This window comes from Pezoporus wallicus, unplaced genomic scaffold (genome assembly GCF_028554395.1).
Source record: "Pezoporus wallicus isolate ANWC-B61680 ecotype Strahan unplaced genomic scaffold, APGP_CSIRO_Pwel_v1 contig_3267, whole genome shotgun sequence".
Taxonomy (NCBI): domain Eukaryota; kingdom Metazoa; phylum Chordata; class Aves; order Psittaciformes; family Psittacidae; genus Pezoporus; species Pezoporus wallicus.
This window is the reverse complement of record NW_026642849.1, coordinates 669894-692509: the sequence shown is the minus strand read 5'-3', so window position 1 is coordinate 692509 and position 22616 is coordinate 669894. Positions and strand designations below refer to the sequence as shown.

The 22616-nt window shown below is 41.4% G+C and overlaps 1 protein-coding gene across 28 annotated transcripts in view; it reads right to left on the bottom strand.

The window, feature by feature from the left end:
* Positions 1-22616, bottom strand: part of NRXN1 (neurexin 1) — a 677900-nt gene that overhangs the window by 131688 nt on the left and 523596 nt on the right. The gene's annotated exons all lie outside the window — the stretch shown is intronic.

The window sequence follows — 22616 nt, the reverse complement described above, 5'->3', positions numbered from 1 at the left end:
GGGACTATCATAAAAGGAAAGAAGGAAAGGGGAAGGGGCAGGATTCCACACACCTGAAGACCCCCACTATAAACAGCTACCCTACAAATGCATCCCCTCCCTTTAGCTCAACCACTCCATAATGCAACCCTATGACTTGTGACATACAAATCTTTGATTACTGAAGGCTGTGAATAGCTTTGCTGCTATTTGGTCAGATAAGCCTCGGCAAATAAAAGCAGGATGTCAGGGAAGAGAACGGGCATCTCTGAAAGGAAAAAAAAAGAAGCAGCAGAGAGTCACTGGGAAGGGGATTCATGGACTTTTTGCACCAAGTTCCACTCTTGGCACTTCCTAGAAAAGTAGCGGGGGAAAAACTCCGCATCGTGAATGGCCTTCTGGGTAGCTCATGTCTGAAACGCCCTGTGCTCTGCAACAGACAACCCAGCACCTTGCTGACTTTGCTAGCATCACAGAGGTGAGGTTTCCACATGGGTGAACTAAACACTCTTGAGCAATTTATTCAAGAGCATTAGACTCAAAATGAGTAGCACTGCATCAGGCAAGGTAGGTTTGTGTGCATGGCTGTCTACAGATACAGCCTCTCAGACATTCTTCTGCACTAAATTTATGGCTATAAAAAGCAAATCCTGTTTCTTTTTCATCTCTTTATTTTTCCAAATTGTTCTTTGCCCACACACAGTATCATTAAGGAGCAGTATCATTAGAGGACATCATGCACCACCATTTTCCCCTGCAGTGAAGCTAGCTTTTTGCCACTTCTGTTTTGCCTGTGCAATTGCTAACAGATTTCTTGGTTTGGTCACCATTGCAAAGGGCACTTGTGATTGACAGATCTCCCCAGTAAGCATTCTCCCATTTCCTCTTTCAGCTCCGCACATCCTGGGGACCACTCAGGCAGAGAGCATCATGCCAGTACTGCGCCCATCCTGCTGTGAGGAAACTCCAGAAACTCCAGTGTACAGAACATTCCACAAACGAGGAATCCATTGGAGCTGCTCTTCCACTAAGCTCCACTTTTTACATTACTGGAGGATTTACTTTGCCTCCGAGATAATAATTATTATTTTCTATGCTGCATCCCACACTCAGTAACTAAACTTAAGCAGACAGACAAGCACTGCCAATCAAAACCTCTTCTACCTTCTTTCACTAATATAAACACATTATGATCTGTGCATGCATGCAGATGCCTCTGTGTGTGTATGCTTGTATATCTATGCTTGTATATCTTTATATTTCATACTTCTGTATATTTTTATGCTTTACGTATGCATACAAACACGAACGCCTGAGGCAGAATATCCTACTGCACGCATTCCATACAGAGGGATAAAAATACAAAACAAGCTAATGAATATTTGCCATTACTGCTTAGCAAAAGGTGTTCAGGTCCTAAGATGGTAAGCAGAGTAGGACAACCATGGATTCTATGGGAATGATAATATAAATAATAACATCTGCAATCACCTCAAGGCAAAGGCAGGTGACATACCTTTTTCCTTTCTAAGCAACAAATTACAGAAGGGTGAGGTTTGCAGAAGATATATGTTCTTGAGCTTTGCAGTTCTGTTCTTTGACTAATTTAACTAATGCTGTTCTAATTTAAAACGTCTCCAGTGTATCAGTTTCAGTGCTGATAGATGTTTGCCTCCTGCAGAACACTATCAATTAAGAGACTTATTCTAACCATAAAAATAAAATAATGCTGGGTTTATGGCTAACAGAGAGACTACACTATAATAAGGATTCCTGATTAATTACTTATCAAGGAGCATTGACCTTAATTAGGGTCAACTTCTATGGCAGACAGCTTAATTTATTCATTAACTTCAGTGTGGGAACACATTTCTCTCCACAGAACAATTGATCCACAGCTCGATTCAAACTCTTCAATTGTATTTTTATTTTTCAAAGGAAAAAATGAATAAAAAAGGCACCTTCTGAAATCAGTGTATGTGTTCAGAGTACAACCTAACTGCTTTATGGAACTAAAATTGATGTTTCCTGGCTTTACTGCTGTTATCCTGCTGAAATGATTCTTGCAGAGACAGCATTACCCAGTGAGATCTGGGCAGTTCTCTGACCTTCCAGCACCCTTAAACCACCTAGTTCAGACGTCGAACCAGTCCAAGAGTGGTGTGCATCTCCAGACACATAAATATTCAGTCAGGCTATGCTGCATTATCCCTTCTCCCATTTTCTGAAAGGAATAATTTTAAACCAGTTTGGATATATTGACACAGGTAATTGTCATGCCTTCAACTGAAGCACAGACAGCTCTTTTAACTTTGTCCTCTGCAGATGGAACAAGAAGCAGTAAACTAACATACTGTGCAATGTGCCTACTTACTAAAATACCTAGGGGTGTGCACGTTCCACAGTCATTAATGAGACTGATACAGAGCACAGACAACTCCAGGTATGCATATAAGATGAGCAGCTGTGGCATTAAGAGAAAAATCAGGCTGCCAAACCTCTCTAAGAAGCTATGTAAATACCCACGAAATCTTGTGCTGTCACAGCTAGATATCTATCTACGTATACCCCAAGGGAGGGCAGCTGGATTCTGTTCACCCTCCTCACAATTATTTCAAAAGATTAATTTCCTCAAAAAGAAAAAAAAAAAAAGGGGGGGGGGGGGAATCTCCCCCTCTGGCATACAGTTAGAATGATTGAATTTGGGAAGGCATCATGGATTCACAGTTGGAGAATACAAAACTCTCGCTGCTTACTGTATTTACCTTTATGTACTTATTAGCATTGATAGCGAGTAAGTAAAGCTTCTGGCTTGACTCTTTGTAACTGGGATGGATAAAAATAGGAAAAGATAGATGTGCTTTCCTTGGGAACAACTTTTTTGTTCAAGAAATTGATGAAACAATATGAAGCCTCAGGATGAAATTCATGCAGAGATAGTTTATGATCCACTGGAGAGGGCTGGTTTGAAAACTTTACCTAAAAATAAATGAATGGGGGAAAAAGAAAATCCATAAGCAACTATAAAGCACTTAATACTTTAAACACCCAAAACTTAATTTATTGGGGTAAACCTTCCATATCGAGCATCTAACTTCTTTGTCATTACTAGCGCTGCTGGGCAATGGACTTAAGGTTTGTTGAACACAGAAGCAAACAAAGTATGGGAAGCAGGGCTTTTAACCATTAAGATTTAATTTGCAATTTGTAATGCAATTTTTTTCTGGCCATTTGTTGATTATAAATCTACAATATAAGCTGGATTCCAATTACTCGTGAAACCCTTTTACATCATGCTTACAGCTTAAAGGAGTCATTAGAACAAACAGACACCCCCCACCTCCCCACTGGGCACCTCTTAAATCAGGATTTAGACCTGCTTTAGGCAACACTTTACTCTTATACTACACTATGTCACTGCAGTCGAGTGTACTTTGCAAGCCAACGTGTCCAGCATCCCACTCAGCAATTCCCACCACCAGCCTCCAAACCATTCCAAAAGCACAAGTAGATCTTAAACACTGCTTCTATACAGTCTGCTCTTCCCTTCCCTCCTATCTCTCTCCTCCCCACCCCTCCCCAGATTTACTGAAGTTTTCAGGTTTCCTTAGGTCTCCTTTCTGGGGCCAGCCTGACAAAATAGTGACTCCACTCCACATCTCCCATGTTCCTGGAAAGAAAGGCATGCAAAAGGGGATGGTAACACAAAGGATGGGGTCAGCAGAGCATGTCGGTGACTTCAGAAATCTTTGGAAACACATTAATGATTGAAATACCAGCACACTAGAGTGTTGTAATACCCTCCACACAGCCTGGTCCTAAAAAGGTTTCCTGTGAATCAAGGGCATCAGATTATAAAATAAGGCTTGCTCTCCACTTGCCCTCCTTTCTTATATATCTTGTAATCTGGATATTGTCCCTTCACCTCTCAAAACACCCCCAAACATACTTTCCAGAGAGAATATGAAAAACATGTGAATGTAAGAAGCACTATGCACAACAACTGTTATTCTGCACCCCCTTGGGCAACTATTTTGGGGATATTATTGTTGGGAATGATTTGCTTTGCTTCAGAAAGTGCAAAATAACAAATGCAAACATGGAGAAAATAATGTAGAAACATGTACTGAATGACTGTAGAGGCTTCCAAAATAATTTTATATTACTTAGACTTAAAAGAACAATTCTATGTGGGTATTGGCTGCAAAAAAAGTATTTTATACCTTTCTGCTACCACCAGAATAGCTTCAGCAAACAGTTCAAACCAACCCAGTGAGCCAAATCATAAAGCTTCAGGCAGTCATGAAAAACTATTGATTTTTTTTCCTTAAACCTTTCTTCAGCTGTAAATTTCTATTGATAGGTGACAAAACTGTGCAAGTGCCATTTGCTAGTATGGCCATTGTGGGAAAAGCCAAGATTGTAATTTCTGTGCTAAAACCGCTCAGAAGTTTAATGCAGTCGGCTTCAGACTGCTCCAGCCAATCTTGGCTCAAATAAAACACAACACGTTTCCCAACAGCAATAATCAAAATGGAGGCGTTCAGATTTTGCAGGAAACAAAACTACTGCAAGGAATGGGCTGGTTATTTCTTTCTGTTGCTGGGAAAAAGACTCCCAGCAACAAACCATGTGGATTTATTTTAGCTTTTGAAGTTAGCTCATATATCGCATGTTGGTACATGACTTACATCTCTTTCCTCCCCTGTGACCAGCACTCAGAGCTAAGGGGATGGGATCTCTTTCATCAGTGTGTCTTCATTCCCTACAAGCAATGACATTTCAAAAGCAGGGCTACGATATCCTAAGGAAGGATGAAAACAAGGCTGAGCTGTGTGTTGCCCCTCCCTTCTCTAAACATTATCTTATTTATTTTCTCTCCTCGTAACAGGAGAGAAAAGATCTCATTCCCATCAGATTGGGGTCCTCTATGCACCATGAGGTGGGACAATCCATCCTTGGAGACATTCAAGGCCAGGCTGGATGTGGTTCTGGTCAACCTGATCTACTGCAGGGGGTTGGACTAGATGACCTTTGATGGTCCCTTCCAACCCAAACTACCCTATAATTCTGTGATTCTAACCCATTAATCAGCCTCTACCAGTGCCTCTAGGATGATACCAACCTTTCAGGTTGTTGAAGGTGTCCGCAGTACAGGCTGGGCAGCTCTCTCTTGCAAATGAAAGCTATAATGATCGGGTCATAAACTTTTACAGTTACTAAGGTACTTAAATGCAAAGCTACCAACAGCTGGCTCTTGGGAGACCTTAGAGCAGCCTCCAGTGCCTAAAGGTGTCAACAAGAAATCTGGAGAGGGGCTTTTGGCAAGGGCAGGTGAGGACAGGGCAAGGGGGAATGGCTTTAACCTGGCAGAGGGGAGATTGAGATGAAACATTAGGAAGAAATTCTTCCCTGTGAGGGTGCTGAGGCCCTGGCACAGGGTGCCCAGAGAAGCTGTGGCTGCCCCATCGCTGGCAGTGCTCAAGGCCAGGTTGGACGGGGCTTGGAGCAGCCTGGTCTACTGGAAGGTGTCCCTGCCCGTGGCAGAGGGTTGGAACTGGATGAGCTTTAAGGTCCTTTCCAACCCAAACCAGTCTGGGATTCTATGATTGTATGACTTGCCCCTAACACTGGCCTCACTGCTTTTACCTATGCATCATATTACAAAGAAAAGTACATAATGACATTGTGTATTTTTTAATAAAACTTCCTCAGTCTTCAGCTATATTATTCCCAACTGCCAATTACAGCTTCTGTGTAGACCAGCAAATTATTGGTATTTAGTTTCAAATGAAACCGAACCGTCATGGTAAGAAAACAGACAGGATGTATATGAAATACTTGCCTGCTTCTGTCAATGCTTGTCTCACTGCTGTACAGGATACGGAAAAAAAGCAAAAGTGTCTCAGGGTTAGGAGACTCCCAGCTTAATACTTTCTAGTGTCACAGACTGCCAGAGTAATTTCAGTGCCTCTTCTCTTTGGTTCATCTTTTGTACAATAGGGATAACGCCTACGATGCCGGGGAAAATGCAAGGACATGGTGCTGCTTCCAAAACTGTGATAACGAAACCCACAGAGACTGGCAAGAATATGAAGATCTTTCAATCACACATCTTGGTCTGCAAAGTGCAAGTCAGGACACTTGGAAAAGAGAAGATTTTTTGGTCTGTCCTTGCACTTTTTCCTTCAATGCAGCAAAATCCTAAGTCTTTTCCAAAGGAAATTCAGGCTGAGGCAAAGTGTATATATTGATTAATCATGTTCATGTTATATCTGAAAAACATTTCTTCTATCTCCTCTTCGAGATGTTATTTTTAGAGTCGGGGTAGGAGCATATTTAGATGGAAAGGAAAATACACAGAAGAAACTGCATCTGCAATCACATATCCTGATTAGATCTTAGCAGAGTGCTGCCTGTCTCATTGCTACTAGGAAATACAGAGCAGTAAATGCCTTCAGCACTAACTTATTCTCATGCTCTCTATCCCTGTCTTCTTTGAAAGTCAATAATACAGTTCACAGGTATGAATTGGTTTGTTGTCTTGGTTGGTTTTTTAATTCCTCAGTTGTTAAGTATAGGTCACAACTCCACGCACAAAGCCCCCTACTGTGCAAGGGGGGCTGGGGGAATTAACCCCAAAGGCCACTGCTTTCTGTAAGAACCACCTCAATAATATCTGAAACAAGTATATGGCTTTAGAGGGCTACATAAAACTGTGAACACAAGTGAAAAGCTGCATTTCACCCCTTTCCTCTTGCTTGTGTTTAAAGAAAGGTAAAATTGTCTCTATCAAGAAGACACAGAGGTTGTAAGAGGGAAGTATCACAAGAAATCTGCAGTAAACCAAGCTTAAAAATACCTTGTTAGTAGAAATGGGATCCAAAAGAAAACTTTAGAGGATTTACATGCCTCAATAAGTAGTTACATTACTTCCATGCCTTAACTTTTTCACAGTATGTACTTGGATTAATAAAAATAAACATATCACTGGATTTCCTCTCCCCCCCCCCGAATATGGATGTGCACTGAAAAATAAAGAGGAAGGTTTAATCTTCTAAGCTTTGGAATATTAAGAGCTTTGTTAGCAAAAGAGAGAGGACGTTAAGAAGCAACAATCAGCTTTATGACAGGCACTTCATTAACCCACATACTTTATAATTTGCTCACCAAACTATCTGCTTTTCTCTCCTCTCAGCAGGAACATAAATAGCAAAGACTATCATGAGCTGCTATGCTACTAGAAGACTGTTAATTTTACCAAATATACCACAGAGCATTTACAGCTACATATTTATTTATTTAGACTTAGATGGTGATTAAAGAGAATACAAAACCCATCTATCTTGAAGATACATCTCAACTGATGCTTAATTTGCAGCACTGCACTTCAGTAAAAGTCAACTGAGCAAAAGAATTTAAAGAAACCAAGTGCTCCATCCCTGTCAGAAATTTCTGCACCTATTATCCAGGTATTACCAAAAACGTGCTGCAAACCAACCAGCGTTGCAGACTGGACACAGGGGGTGGAAAGAGGTGATGGAGTGGAACTGGGACTGGCAGAGCTCTTCCCTCCCATGGAGTGGACAGGGAAGTTTGGGTCTGAGCTTGCATGGAGAGGGGATGCTAAAGGAAGAGCTAAGCCAAGTCCATGCATCACATGGACTGGGCTCAGTGTGCCAAATCCATGCACCATGTCCACGTGCCGTGTCCATGTGCAGACAGGCACATGGAGCAGGGCTTGAGGTAAGTTTTTGTTTGGGATCCAGCTGTGATTTTAATGACCAGTTCTATCAGCTGGGCTGAATGATCTGCAGCAAGACTACATATAATCAACCTCTACTCAAAGAGGAGCTTTGCAATACATCTTTCTACCAGGGAGAGGTAGAGTGCAGGTATGTCCATATAAGAGGTAGAGAGTTGGGAAACAAAATAATTAACACTAAAAGAATGCTATTATTCAACTGCAAGAATAAAGGGCAATCAGCTGTGCAATCTCTTTGCTTTTTCCCTGTATTTATTTGTTATGGGTCTAAGCCAACATTCCTCACAGTGGGAGATTTTTGATGGCCTTTAGCAGGCTTTGATGAGGCCTGTATTTGCTCTTTTGCACAATGTATTTATCTGCACCCCCGACTGCGTTGATCAGCGTGTAGCAGCAAGGCCCGCTGAATGCTTCAGATAAACTCCCCATTTATTAAACAGTTCTCAGCTCAGATTCAAAAAGCTTTATATAGCCAACATTACCTGAGTCATTCCTCCAGGAGAATTATGGACTGAATGTTGAGAAGACATTTCCAAAGTGCTTAAATGACTATTAATGGAAGCTGTGCTCCCAAGTTAGTTAAGTGCTTTTGAGAGTCGCAAGCAAAACACAGCTCAGCAATGGGAGTCAAACATTTCTGTTCTGCTTATTGTAAAAACAGTAAGATATAATCAAATTCAGCAAAAATGAACAGTTTCTGCATTTACAATAGCAAACAACTGATTAAAGCGTTATATAGCAGAATTAGGTCTGCAACAGCAGCATCTATTCACATGAGCTTACGTATATTAAGACCACTGCAATATGCCAGAGGGCTTTATGAACTCTTAGTTTACTCCTCAAGTCCTCCTAACCTAGCTAAGTACAGCCCAGTGTTCAGGTCACAAAGCCATGGCAACCCAAAGAGCAGAAACACAGAATCATAGAACAGTTAGGGTTGGAAAGGACCTTAAGATCATCTAGCTCCAAACCCCCTGCCATGGAGTGACATCTTAGGCTGACATTCCAGAAAGCCCACTATGGAACTGGGATGCCACCCCAGATTCCATGCTTCACTGCAGAGAGGTTAGAGAGCACGAAACCCTAGTGTGTGGCTAGGACACTAGTGATTTTGTAACATCAATTCAAACAGCAGTACACCATTACACTGTTCAAAATAACATTAGTTTTTTCAATTGCCAAGTCTGGCCTTGGTAAAATACCTTTCTTATGAAAAAAAAACGGTTTCTTTCAGAACTGCTTTTTCATGGAAGGGAATTATTTCCAAGGCATATTAGTTCCTGATGGATGGGCATTTTAACCCCATGAAAACAGTCTGTCACAAAATTTATGACTGCCTTTTTTTTCTCTTCTGATTAAGCACATTTGCAGTTGGAATGCATCCAGCCGACAATGCTGGTTTTATCATGAGACACTGCAAATCCTTTATGCATTACTGTTCACCAGGGTATACTTTTTAAAACATTGCTACAAGAGCCAGTAGTGAGTGTCAGGCTGCAGAGAGCCAAGGCTTGTAGGGAGAGGGAATCTCTTCCCATTAAAGCAACCGAAAAATGGAGGTTGGGGGAGGGAAAGGACAAACTTTCATACTGACAAGTCCCAGCTTAGGTATGAGCATCTAAAAGCAATGAAGAGAAATTTGCTCTCTCTATAAATCTTGTCTCTCTTGCAGCTTTATGTGTGCCGACCGTACCACCATTGTTAGAGTTCCTGCAAGACCTTTTATTTGTCAAAGTCTCTTCTTCCACTAATTCCATTAAAAAGAAAGTTTCATACATGAATATTTGATTGACATATTATTAAGAAAAGCATGAAATAAGCAGCAGTGTCGCATTAAGCTCCACTGCCGCAGCCATCATCCTTCCCAGCATCTCTCAGTATCTTCTCAGCACAGCAAAAAGGCAAGAGGAGAGAAAAGACTATTGCTCATTAGGAAGAAAAATGGAAGCAGCTCTTCTGAACACCCCATCTGCTGCCATCGTGCCAGAGATAGCACATTTTACTGCTGTCACCAGCAGGTGCATGCAATTAGGTGACAGCAAAATGAACCATGGCTTCCCGGTGACTGATTCGAGCAGATTTCAGACTGTTGGCAAGTGCATGATAACAAACTATGGGCATTTGCCTCTGAATAATTCCTGGAATTCACATGAAAAATGTACAGGTGATTCATTTCATTGTAGAACATTCCTGGAAAAAGTAATAGAGGCTGCTACCGCAATGAAGATGATGACGGAAGCCATGGGACAGGCTAATTCAGGGTATTGTGGTTATTATGAAGATAGCTAGGGCTAGTCTGTTCAATTCCGATCTTGTTTCATAAAATAGAAAAGAACTATAGAATGGTTTGGGTTGGAAGGGACCTTAAAGATCATCTGATTCTAACCCCCTGCCATGGGCATCCTCTAGTCTTAGCCATAACAACAGGAAAGCATTCTACCTCTCATTTGGAGATAAAAATCAACCCAAGTTGCTTGACAGGTTCAGAAATCATAGCAAACCATTTGGGGATTATAGCCTTAAAGTTACACTTGAACATGAAGCCCCTTCACAAGGCAAGTGAACCTGCACTAATATATTGAGACAATCAAGCCCAAACCAAATACTTTGAAATACATGGATGGTATGTTGAAGGACAAGGGAGAGTGCTTACATCTTTTCCACTCATTTCAACTAAGGATGTTATTAACTGCTCAGGATCAGTGACTAATTAACAGAACAGTTAACACTCCATAAAAGTCACCCATTTTCATGCAAAGGGAAAAACATAACCCAAGAGTGACTCGATTTGGATCTCCATGCTGTGCAAGGCAGTAGAAAGTAACAGCTAAAAAGTCTGTTTTCCATGTGCAGCCTATAATATATTCCACAGAAAAATGAGAAAACACCAGTACAAGAGACAGAGGAAGGAAGGTGTTCCTGCTGGAACATCTCGAGTCAAAATCTGCAGGGAAGGAAGCCCTACTGCCAAGTATTCATACACAGCTCCCGCGGGCAATGCAGAGATGCCCAAAATGGCTGTAAAGGGGAAAATGCTCTTCCAAGCAAAAGCTCCTTTCTGAGGATACGGTTTTTCATTTGTATTTAATCTCATTTGTTTACAGGAATCTATTCACATTTGCTGGGGAGGATTCCTTCTTTCCTTATCTGAATGGGGCAATGAATCAGAAGTACCTTCTCTTCTGTTATCTAAGGTGATAATGGAGAATTGCAATCTTGCCTGGGGCTGCGAGATGCCTTCATAGTGCTCTCAGAAAACCATCATCCAAAACTGAAGCAAAGGCTAATTTTTCCAGGTAAAATAACATCTCTCCCTGGGGACTTATATTAAGGAGGATCACTGCAAAGTAAAATATTCAACTGTATTTATTAGCAGCACCTGACTGTTAGGAATTTTCCTCCTGGTAGCCAATTCCTAAGGACAACAATTATGTTCTGAATGATAAGCTATTATTCACCCAGTAGGAAAAAAACTGCTCCATTTCGATTCAGTGACTAGCAATGGCAAAGCCATTTTTACCATGTCTGGCATAAGCTACTTAAATGGGATCACTGCAGGAGTGCAAAGTGCCTGGGCAACTTGCTTTTATTCAAACAATAATAAAGAACTGTTTGTTTTGTATGGCACAGCTTATTTAAAGAGTTATTACTTTAACTACAGCTACAGAGATCATCTTCTTTCTCCAATCAAAAGTGTTAATGTTACCACTTGAGCAAAACTGTTTTCCATGCAGATGTTCTTTGTAAAGAGAAGGGAACAAGTTTTTTTGACATCATACTGCACTCCATAATCGTATACAACAACTTATGGAAAGTGGGGCATTTTCAAACCAGGCAATGATGGTGGGGCAGCTCCCTAGAAGGTATTGTAGTAGAGATGTGTATGTTACACACTAAAATAACAGGCGCAGTTTCCAAAGCAAACAGCTCATTAGGTTCTGCTGCTGACTCCTGTCCCCTTACTGTGAATCTCATAATCTTTTATTTTAAGACTTTATCTATTAGAGGCAGACCATGGGAAAACCTCAATTTATTTACTTAAAGTTACATTTTCAGCTGTGAAAAATCACAGCTTAAAGTTCAAGCCACCTGAGGAGTTTAAGAGGGTCGAGTTGATGTTTTTTGGTAGAATCCCATCATGTAATGATGCAAGCATCATAGTTCACAAGGTGAAAGGCAATAAAGCAGGGGATGCTTGCATAAAACCCCCCCAGAATTAGCTATGAAGGACAAAAAGCCTGCACTAACAGCTGACTGAATTCACACCAATAATTACTGCAGAACATAAAATACCATTTCCAATAACCAGAAACGTGTACAACTCCTTGTTTATGAATCAGCAACAGATTTGGTGCTGTTGCTAGTGCTCACGACTATCTCATGCAGCTGCAGCTTTTAATGGGAAGCTCAGAAAACACTGCTCTAGACCTGTATTTTGAGAATGGGGAAGCAAAGGGGAAAAGCTGCTTTTCCCCAGTTTGTCCCAGCATGCACTTAGGTAAATGGGCATGAGGGAAGAAGCATCTGCATCACATCACCTCCACATAGGCATCATTTCTCTTTCCAGTTTCAAAACATGCCTTTTGAGCACTTCTCCAGAGCTCTCAGAGCCTACCCTATCAAAAATTTCCACACAGTAAATTTGTGTCCATGAACTTATTCTTCTTACAATAGCCCTTGCTGTTACGAGGGAAGCATGAAGCAGTGAGGCATCTCTTTAGTTAACTTCCTCAGCCTGCGTTTGGCTCCAAATCATTCAAACCAAGGAGAGGGTCCAAATCCAGGGCAGCTCTATGAACTGCCTATGCAAATTAACTCCTCTGCCTCTAATCTAGGAGCGTGATTTTTTACCTCCCACAACACGGATGTTAGTGTCACGGAGCTCTCTGGGTCAGGACAGGAATTCAGAGTGATTTACCTCTTTGTTTCATCCAACCTGTGCCCACATAATAGCAAATAGGTGCCTGTGTGGAAACAGCAACCGTGCCAAGTGCAAAAAAAAATCCCCAACTTCAGAGAGGGCAATGCTTTGCATGATAACCAGGTCTCCTAGACATAAAATGCTTTGATTAAATCAGGGAAGCCATGAGAGAGGCAGACAAAGGCAGCGTCAATGTTTTCTCATATGTAAAGATATTAGCAAAGATTCTGACTTCAGTAGTATTTTCCAGCACAGCTGAGCTTTAAATTTAAGGAGACTTTAATTTATATTCTGGAAAGGGGATGAGAACAGTAAACTGCATATGGACTGGAAAGCAGCAACAAATAACAGTGAAGCAATCAATAAGAACATGTATTGGTAACTTTTATCCTATCATGCTCACTGGCCTCATTAGAAGCCTAGTTGGAGCTGGTATCACAGCAGCTCTACCCTGCAACCCTAACACGCCGTATTGATAATCTTGTTATTCAGTAACAGCTGCAGGGATCCACTTACTGAGTTATGGCTATGGGGACAGACACCCTGAAGGCTGCTGTACCAGGGAAAGTCTCAGTACAACCAAAGCCAGCATCTGATATAATATAAGGAAGCACAGCAGAGGAGAAACTGTTTTTGCCTTCTCTATCACCACTGAAGTTACAGGGGATTGCAGACCTCTTCAAAGGATGCCAAGAACAAAGCAACAGAAACAACAGGAGCAAGGAGGTGGCTAAAGGCAGTACAAACAATAAACTCCAGTTCCATATGTTTGCCACCTAATAAAGTTTTAAATACATGCCTTTTCATCCTACGACTTTCATATTAAACTTGGCAAGTAGGCAAGCCAAGCAACCTAACAGTAATCTGTCTGCCCAACTGCTGACCTCAAGAATAGATCAAGACAAGCTTTTTAATATCTTCCTTCTTTTTTCTTTTGCTTTCGTAATTCATATTCTTTTACATCTAGCAGAGCTTCCTCCATTTTTGGATCATTACTTGAGGATGCAGATGCAGTTCAAACAATAGGAAGGAACTGAAATGAGTTAAGAGCAGTTTTTTAATTTAAAGAAATAAACCCCAGAAATATATTGCAGTTCCTTGGCTTGCTGCAGAAAACCATTTCCAGCCCCCAGACAGAACATTCCTAATACAATTTTACAAACCACGTCAATTGGAGTCAATGTGTACAACTCCCTTTCTTTAACAGACACATGTCCTCGTGTGTCTCACATTTGCAGGCAACTCATTAACAAGAACTCTGTACCTGAAGAGGGAAGGCAACGCATCAGTTAAGGAAGTTTCTGGTTCAGACACACTGGCTATACTCCTGGCTGCCCCGAAGCAAGCACGAAAGGAGTTTGCCCAAAATATTTGGCTTTGTTTCTTTAACTTATAGATGGCTGTAAATTACATTTAATAAACCCATTATTCAAAGTCTTCTGAGAATGTTCAAGCAGCAATAATGTTTACTAGCCCTATGGACTGTCAACTCTTATAAGCCATGTATCTCACTCAAAGCCACTGGGCCAGCTCCACGGCCACAGTTCTCCTGAGCTCCATTTTGTTCTGGCAGTTAGGCCATCTGCCAGGAGCTGAAATGATCAGCAATAAAAAGAAATGCAATAGCTCTGCTTTGTAGACTCTTCAGTCAGTCCTGGTTCCCCTTCCCACTGAGGGCACCATGAGATTCAGGTGAACAGAGTACAGTAGCAGAGGACACTGAAAAAAGGGGGAAAATTTAAAGGAGCATTGTAAGGTCAATGTGAAAACAGAAAAAATAAACCCAACTTTTTCCACACCGAGATTTCTTTCAGAGAAGAACCAGGGACTTCATCATATCCCATTTATCAATGTCACACACCGTGGTCTTCACTATTGCCTACAAAACTTCTATTCTCCTCTTGCTTGCTCAGTCAGGCATTTCATAGAATCCCAGACTGGTTTGGAAGGGACCTTAAACCTCATCCAGTTCCAACCCCCTGCCTGGGGCAGGGACCCCTTCCACCAGACCAGGTGGCTCAAGGCCTTGTCCAAAACTTTTGATCAAAACTGTTTCCTGTTATCTACACATGTGTGCATAGGCACACATGGATCACATCCTTGATTAAGGCATTTAAGCACTGCTGTGATTCAAATAATAACAGCAATAACGGATTAACCAGCAGCGGACATTAGTGCAGCTGATGATCTTTAGCCTCCTGCCTTGAGCCTGCAGGACATCAGAAGTCCTTGCCCACAAATGAAGCTGGGATGTACAGGGGATGGAAATTCTGTTTTGCAAAGGAGCTCGGATTTTAGAGCTCTGTTGTTTAAAGCAGCATGAAACCCGCAAATTTTTACATCTTCAGAGAGGAAATACACAAATCTGATACATCAAGAACAATTTGATGGAACAGCGTTTCCCAATGGGAAAATAATTTTATTAACTTTTTCAACTTAGCTGTAGTGTCAAAGAACATAATAATATTGGTGCTGCCAAATAATAACCTCTTTAAACGCCTTGGACAGTGCTGGCAAAAGTGAATGGGCACTAAGGTGACCCAATGGTACTGTACAGCACAAAATGATCCCCACATCGCCCAGCAATTTCCTTTCACGACATAAAAGTGGAAAGCTACCTCATTTTTAATATGATTTTTTTTAATAGGAAGGACACATGACCACATTCAGAGAGGACTGCCTCAGTCCAGAAGACTGACCAAAGTTGAAGAGTGATAAAGTTTCAGTAACTATAATCATTCACCAAAATTAGCTGTAATTTAGCCAGGGAAAAAGGTTTATAGAACTGCCAGCTGATTCTCCAAGACAGTTATGGAAAGAGGCTACAGAAAATTACATTCCTGCCTAACCTCCAGACATTATATTCTCCCATGCAATAAACAAACAGATGTTCTCATTTCTCATTTTTATATCTTATCACTAAGAACCTCATGCCTCCTAAAATCATGAGACTGCTCTCCAGACATGGGGGAGATACTGGGATCTGAAAAAGGTCTGACTGCAGAAAAGGCGCAGCTGGCATACCCTAGCAGAAACGTGTGGTTATTTACTGGTAACTTTGCTGCTAATTACTCCTTAAAAGAAGATTTTTAACCAGGGTAAAGACTGCAATTACATAATGGAGCTATGGGGAAGAAGGACTTATTCGTTTGGTTTCTTTGTCGTTTTTTGCTTGGTTTTGGCGATTTTTTATAAAGCCAGTCTACTTGAAGGGATCAGGGAGGATGACTTGGCTCCTCCAAATGCAGTTCCGGGAACTGTTGAGAAAGTAATCAACGTGCATTAGGGTTACTTGCCTGGACAGAACACGGTAACGAAATGAATTCACATTGAACATTTTAGATTGGATATAAGGAAGAAGTTCTTTACTGTAAGGGTGGTGATGCACCGGAATGGGTTGCCCAGGGAGGTTGTGAATGCTCCATCCCTGGTGGTGTTCAAGGCCAGGTTGGACAGAGCCCTGGGTGAGATGGTTTAGTGTGAGGTGTCCCTGCCCATGGCAGGGGGTTGGAACTTGATGATCTTAAGATTCCTTCCAACCCTCCAACCCTAACTATTCTATGATAAACCCAGGAATCATCTTCTTTTTTTTAAGTCACAGGACTTGTCTATTACACACTCAATCACCTCTCTATCTTTCTAGAGCATCTAACAGACTGTTTCCTACGTACCTCTGGCAGCAATGTAAAATTATTGGATTAAAATCATCCATTCTATGAAGTGAAATCAAAGATGAATGTGGAATAAATAGACTGGCAGTAGTAGTAACCATGACCCTTATATTAATCACAGTAACTTCTTCACTCTTCATCAATTAGCAAGTGATTCAATAAACACATTAAAAGGGCAGAACCTAATTCTCAACCAGTTCCAGCTCTGGATGTGTTTTTCCTTCTTGTAACTGAAAGCCACATGCACCAAGGCAGCATGTCGGACACCAGGATTTCACTTGAGGCTGTTTGTTGCTAAAGAAGCAATCAAACCCTTCCCTCCCTTCCAACTGAGTAAAGTCAATTACAACACTCTATTTAACTCTTCTTATAAAACAAACATATGAAGTGTTTAGGAATCTATCAAAACAGTGCTATGAGAAACAACCACTCTATTTGCCAAACAAAACACCACCAAATTTGCAAGGATGAGGGATATGCAAAACTAAAGAAAACAAAACAAAACAAAAAAACCCAACCAAACTCCAAAAAAGCCCCAAACCAAAGAAAATATCCCCGTCAGCGATGAAATGTTACTGGTTTAAAAGTGCCAAAGTGAAAAAAGAAATATTGCAGCATATCATCGGTACAAAGCACTTGACAAGCCTTGTTTGAAATAGCTTGAAAAAGCCATAAAGAATTCAGAGACAAAGAAAGAAAAGCATGGAGCTGCAGAATGGGACATGTCCAAGTCCCTGTCTTGGTAGTTTGATCCAGTGGTGTCTGAATACCACCCTGTTCCCACTGCGCACATGTTCTTCCAGCATCCTCATCCTCAGAAATACACCACTATCGCAGTTGTGCCTTTTCAGAAGAGGCTGAAAAAAAGCCTCTTCAGCAATGATTCGAGAGCAACAAAAACGTTTAGAAAGCCTGAGAACTGACCTGAACCAGCCATCCAAACACAAATGTATCTGAACACAGACCTCACGTATAAGTTAGGACCAGAAAAACTTGCAGAGGTAAAAAGACTGACACGAAAACCTCCTGTGAGCCAATCAACATGACAATTGTTGATGAGGTACATGTCAAGAGGCAGTTCAAGTCAAAGCTGATGCTTGGTGTGACCCTATAAATCTTCAAAGGTACACCTGTGAACTTCATAGCTTTATTCTATCCTAAACCAAAGCTTTATTAGCTCCACTTGAAACAACCTGACTGATGGTCATGGCACTCTACAAAGGGAAGTTAAGACCCTTTTGCAGTGCTGGTACTTTTAATCACCATTACAGTGTTCATATCTAACCCACCAGCCGTCCAGCTCCTTAATTCTTCCACTGCCATCTTCACTTTTAAAGAGTTTAGCCTGGAAATTGCCTGGAATTGGAAGTTATTTCAGTCTCATCTCACTTGTCATCACTGCCACTGTGAATGAAATAGTTTAAGTGCTGATAACATGGCCTTCATTGTTCAAAAATCATACCACTCTCCCATCTCTTCTTTTCCCTCTTTTTCTCAAGGCCAGGCTGGATGGGACTTTGAGCAACCTGGTCTAGTGGAAAGTGTCCCTGCCCATGGCAAGGGGTTGGAACTGGGTCATCTTTAGAATCATAGACTGGTTTGGGCTGGAAAGGACCTTACAATCATCTAGTTTAAGGTCCCTTCCAAACCTAACCATTCCATGACTCTTCCAATGCAACTTCTTTCCTAGTTGTTACAGATCCTGCACTAGCATTTTCTAAAGTAAGAATATAAAATGAAGGAAACATTTTCAACTAAAAGCCACTGACAATACACAAATTTAACCAATCTCACCAAAATCACTCATGGTCAAAACACAGGTTTCAATAGGCTTTTAGATTCTACCTTTGGGCTCCTGGATGTGCAATGAGACACAGAGGGGACAGGATTGCTTTGCTTATTACATCTTGTGTAATTATCATTAGCACTATGACAAACAAAAATGGAGGTGAGCTTTTGGTACAACACAGTAGGAAGAGCACAGTGAAAGTGATGGTCAGAGGCAATTCCAACATGTCTGGCACCCTCGGTTACAAAACAAGAGTTGTGAGTGTCCTTGCAGAGCTTATGCTATCACGGGCTTTATTCCAGAGAAACCACAGAGCCAATACAGGAAAAAAAAACCAAAACAAAACAGAGACATTCTGAGCACTCTCCTCTCCAGCAATCCCTTCTGTTCCACTGGGTCTTAAGGCCATTTTCCCCATGGGCAGAGCAGAAAAGCCACAGTAACAGGGAGGAGAACAAAAGCCAGAATGCAATTTCGTGTGGTCAGGAAAGTAGGAGCCTTTCAATTGCTACTGACAGCATAAATATACATTAGTCATTTATACATTCATAGAGGTGAGCCACACAGCAGCTGAACTTCCCACATTCATTCAAGATGTATCCACGAGGAAATATCCTCCTTTATTTTTTCATTTTTACACTGTGTATGTGCTTCCATTGTAAACAGGAAGATGACACAGTAATTATCATACAGAAAGCCCAAACTCAGTTTCTGACACGAGCTATTTTACTGCGAGGTCAGCCCTTTTTTTTCCTATGATGCTAGTGTTAAAAACACCAAGTGAATCATAAAAAATAAGGCAAGCTAAACAAACCTCACAGAAATTACTTCCCACGGCCAGGTATGCAGCCAAACTGCAGTGCAATGCAGAGAAACCTCAGCTAGATTTCAGTGAGCATCCCACCTATGACTTCTCAGCTCAGTAATCAACTTAAAGGGAGCTACACAGTGTCACAACAGATTTAACCTGACCTCCAAGCAGTGTATTTACAGCCAGTTTGACAAGTCTTTGTATCCCACACTGAGTCAGGGAAGTTGATATAATCCTTGAAACCTGACCAAGAGCATTAAGAGACAGATGGTTATATTAGATAAGAAAAATAGATTAAATAAATCCTTTAAAAACAGTCTCTTGTTTGGAACCTGATGACTGTGGAATACATATCAAATACAAAGCGTCTTCTGCTCTTGGCTGCTGGTTTACTCAAGAGGAAAAAATAGGAAAGGAAAAAACCAACAATATATGATTTTATTCAGGTATTCACAGGAGAAGACTTGTGTTTTCATAATCTTATCTGGAGAGGGGCTTTCGACAAGGGCATGTTGGGACAGGACAAGGGGAATGGCTTTAAACGGAGAGGGAGGAGAGATTTAGATGAGTCATAAGTCAGTTCTTTACTATGAGGGTGGTGAGGCCCTGGCACAGGGTGCCCAGAGAAGCTGTGGCTGCCCCATCCCTGGCAGCGTTCAAGGCCAGGTTGGACGGGGCTTGGAGCAACCTGGTCTAGTGGAAGAAGCCCCTGCCTGGGGCAGGGCGTTAGAAATGGATGAATCTTAAGGTTCCTTCCAACCCAAACTGGCCTCACTGCTTTTACCTATGCCTCATATTACAAAGAAAAATACATGACATTGTGTATTTTTGAAAAAAACTCCCTCAGTCTCCAGCTATATTATTACTGCCAGCATCCCAGTTCCACTTCCATGTAGACCAGCAAACTATTGGTATTTAGTTTCAAAGGAAACTGAACCTGCATGTGTCAGGGGGTTGGAACGAGATGAGCTTTAAGGTCCCTTTCAATCCACACCATTCTATGATAGGAGGATTCTTCTCATAACCTAATGTCTACAGAGCTCTGGATTTAAGAAATAAGCTAACATCAGGAAAATTGCAAATAAATGGTGAGAACTGGCAAGAAGAAATCCTGGGAAGAGCTCAGTCTTCTCATTTGGCAACCAGGAAAGGGAGAAGCTTGGTTTGCTGCACCACACCACTTAAAGATAAAAATTATATATATGTATCTGTATCTATCTATCTCAACAACAGCTGGCAATTCCTCAACTTGGTGAGTACCAAGCCTGGGTATGCTCATCCTCCATCCATATTACTGCAGAAAAACATCTTGCAAAGACAGATTTGAAATAATCACACATTAAGGAGCTCTCGCAGAGAAAGGCTCCCAACCTCCTAGTGGCTTTTTACTGTATCAGGTAGTTTCAGTACTAGCCTCAAGTTTATTGCCACTGCCCAGGTGCAGCCATGTAACCGTACCCCACATCATCAGTTTTTCTGCTCTTTCCCAGTAACTCTTGAGCATCTCAGTTCAAGATGACTACACTGAAGTTTCTTCACACCCTGTTTTACAAACCTCTTGCTCCATGTGCCAGCCAGAGCTCAAACTGGTCTAAATGCTGCTAAGACCTGTACTACTATGCAAGAGCTCTCATCATCTACTCCTGATAGTCTACTCCTTCAAGGGTGACTGTGAGAGCTCACAGCATCTTCTAATAACGCTCGGTGATGGTGCCTGACCAGCAGCACACAAAATATTACACCATCCATTGCTTCTGATCCTAGTACACTGCTGTTAAAATAACTTAGCTGAAGAAGAATTTCCTTTCTAAAGACAGTGAAACCAGAAAACTATCTTTTAGATAACATCAAGAGACTCAGGGCAGGGCAGTCTAATCACAGAGCAATATGTGGCTGCTTGGTGGTTGTAGCATTTTACACCTCCATGCAGGAGTGTGGCACATAGATGATTTTTCTAATTGGTTTTCAGTCAAATCATTCCACTGAGAATAAGCTCAAAGCACTTACAGGAGACTGGGGAGTTAGGCTGTGTAATAGAAATGCTGCTCTGGTTCTTGAGGTTTTTGCACCTGCATTTTGAATACCTTCTTAGCTCCTGTTCGTTTTATAACCGCCTAATGGTTGAATGGTGCTCTGCTTATGGCAATTCTCATTTATTTATGTTGGCTCCAAATTGCCTAGAAGTCGGAAAAATAAAGTAGAGGGCTATTTTCCTTCTGAATGGAATGAAAGGAGCAAGATGAAATGAAGTAGCCCTCGATTTTATTGTCCCACTTCTCCTCATAGTCTGTTTTGTGAAATGCATAGCTCAGAGTTACGAAGTAGCTTTGGATCATTGCTCATTCAGGCTGAACTTGAGTACAGCTTTACATGTACTTTATTACATATGAAATTTTAGACTCATGCGTTTAAGGCATCTTTAGTGCCATATTCTTCATTCCTGAAAGGAATTACTGGGGACAGGGCAGAACAGAGCTTGAGATCCAAAAAGTTAATGGGATCCATCGACTGAGCCAGAGTAGGTAGTTCCAGTTCCTTAGCAAAGCTATCAAAGCCAGAGCATAAGACAATGCAAAATGGTAAAATGGTATAAAACACAACTTGTCTAAGGTCCCGGCCTTTAACATTATCAAGAGGGGTGTAGGGAAAGAAATGAAAACTAAAGAAGCAAACTTTGAAACTAGGAAAACTTTTTATTCTTGGGAGTTGAAAAGGAAAAGATTTTCCTGGAGGTCAGCTCCATCAAGGAAACTCAATTCACTGCTCACGTCCATCACTTTCAAAGCTACGCTGCAGCACTTGAGAACCTGAAAGAAGCAGCTGCTTCTGCATAAATTGCTGTGCAGGCAGTTTCTTTTAAGACATTTATTTCTTTACCCATTATTGGTTTGGTGGCAAGCTGCTTAATGGCATAAGGCTCCAAGTAAACAAGTAAATAAATAAATATATGCCAAACAACAAAATCAAGGTAGAGAGATTTAAACACGATGCAAGGAGGAAACTGTAGATGATAAATGCTGGTGGCAAAGGGTGACTTTATTGAAATATTCAGTGAAATGAAAATAAGGCATTCAGTTCTAAGGAACAAAATGAAAAATGACTGGCAGGCAAACAGCTCAGTTTTGCAGCGGTACTGCATTTGTGAACATTTCAGTAGCTCCTTTCCCTTTGCTTCTCCCAGTTTTGCTTCTTCCCCAGTACTTACACAGCTAATAATAAAATCATGAACGTTAGTAATAATTCACCAAGAGAAGCTGTGGCTGCCCCATCCCTGGCAGTGTTCAAGGCCAGGTTGGACAGGGCTTGGAGCAACCTGCTCTAGTGGAAGGTGCCCCTGTCCATAGCAGGGGGCTGGACCTGGATGAGCTTTAAGGTCCCTTCCAAACCAGACCAGTTTGGGATTCTATACACAGACCAAACATGACCGTTCAAGTGCCACCTTGTGTTTTAGGCTACCTGTACAGGGCAGGGAACACAGAAATCCCTTGTGTTGACTGTTTTAGCAGCCAGCAAGATGACTAATGACAACTCTGGTGAAACCAGGACAGCTCCATACCATTTACAGGTTACCCAGAACAAGAGAGGAGACAGTACACTTTCAGTACATAATACTATTCAGTCAATGAAGACTTTTCATGCTTGGAAAAAGGCTAGCTGAGATCCACAGACTTTAAGTATTC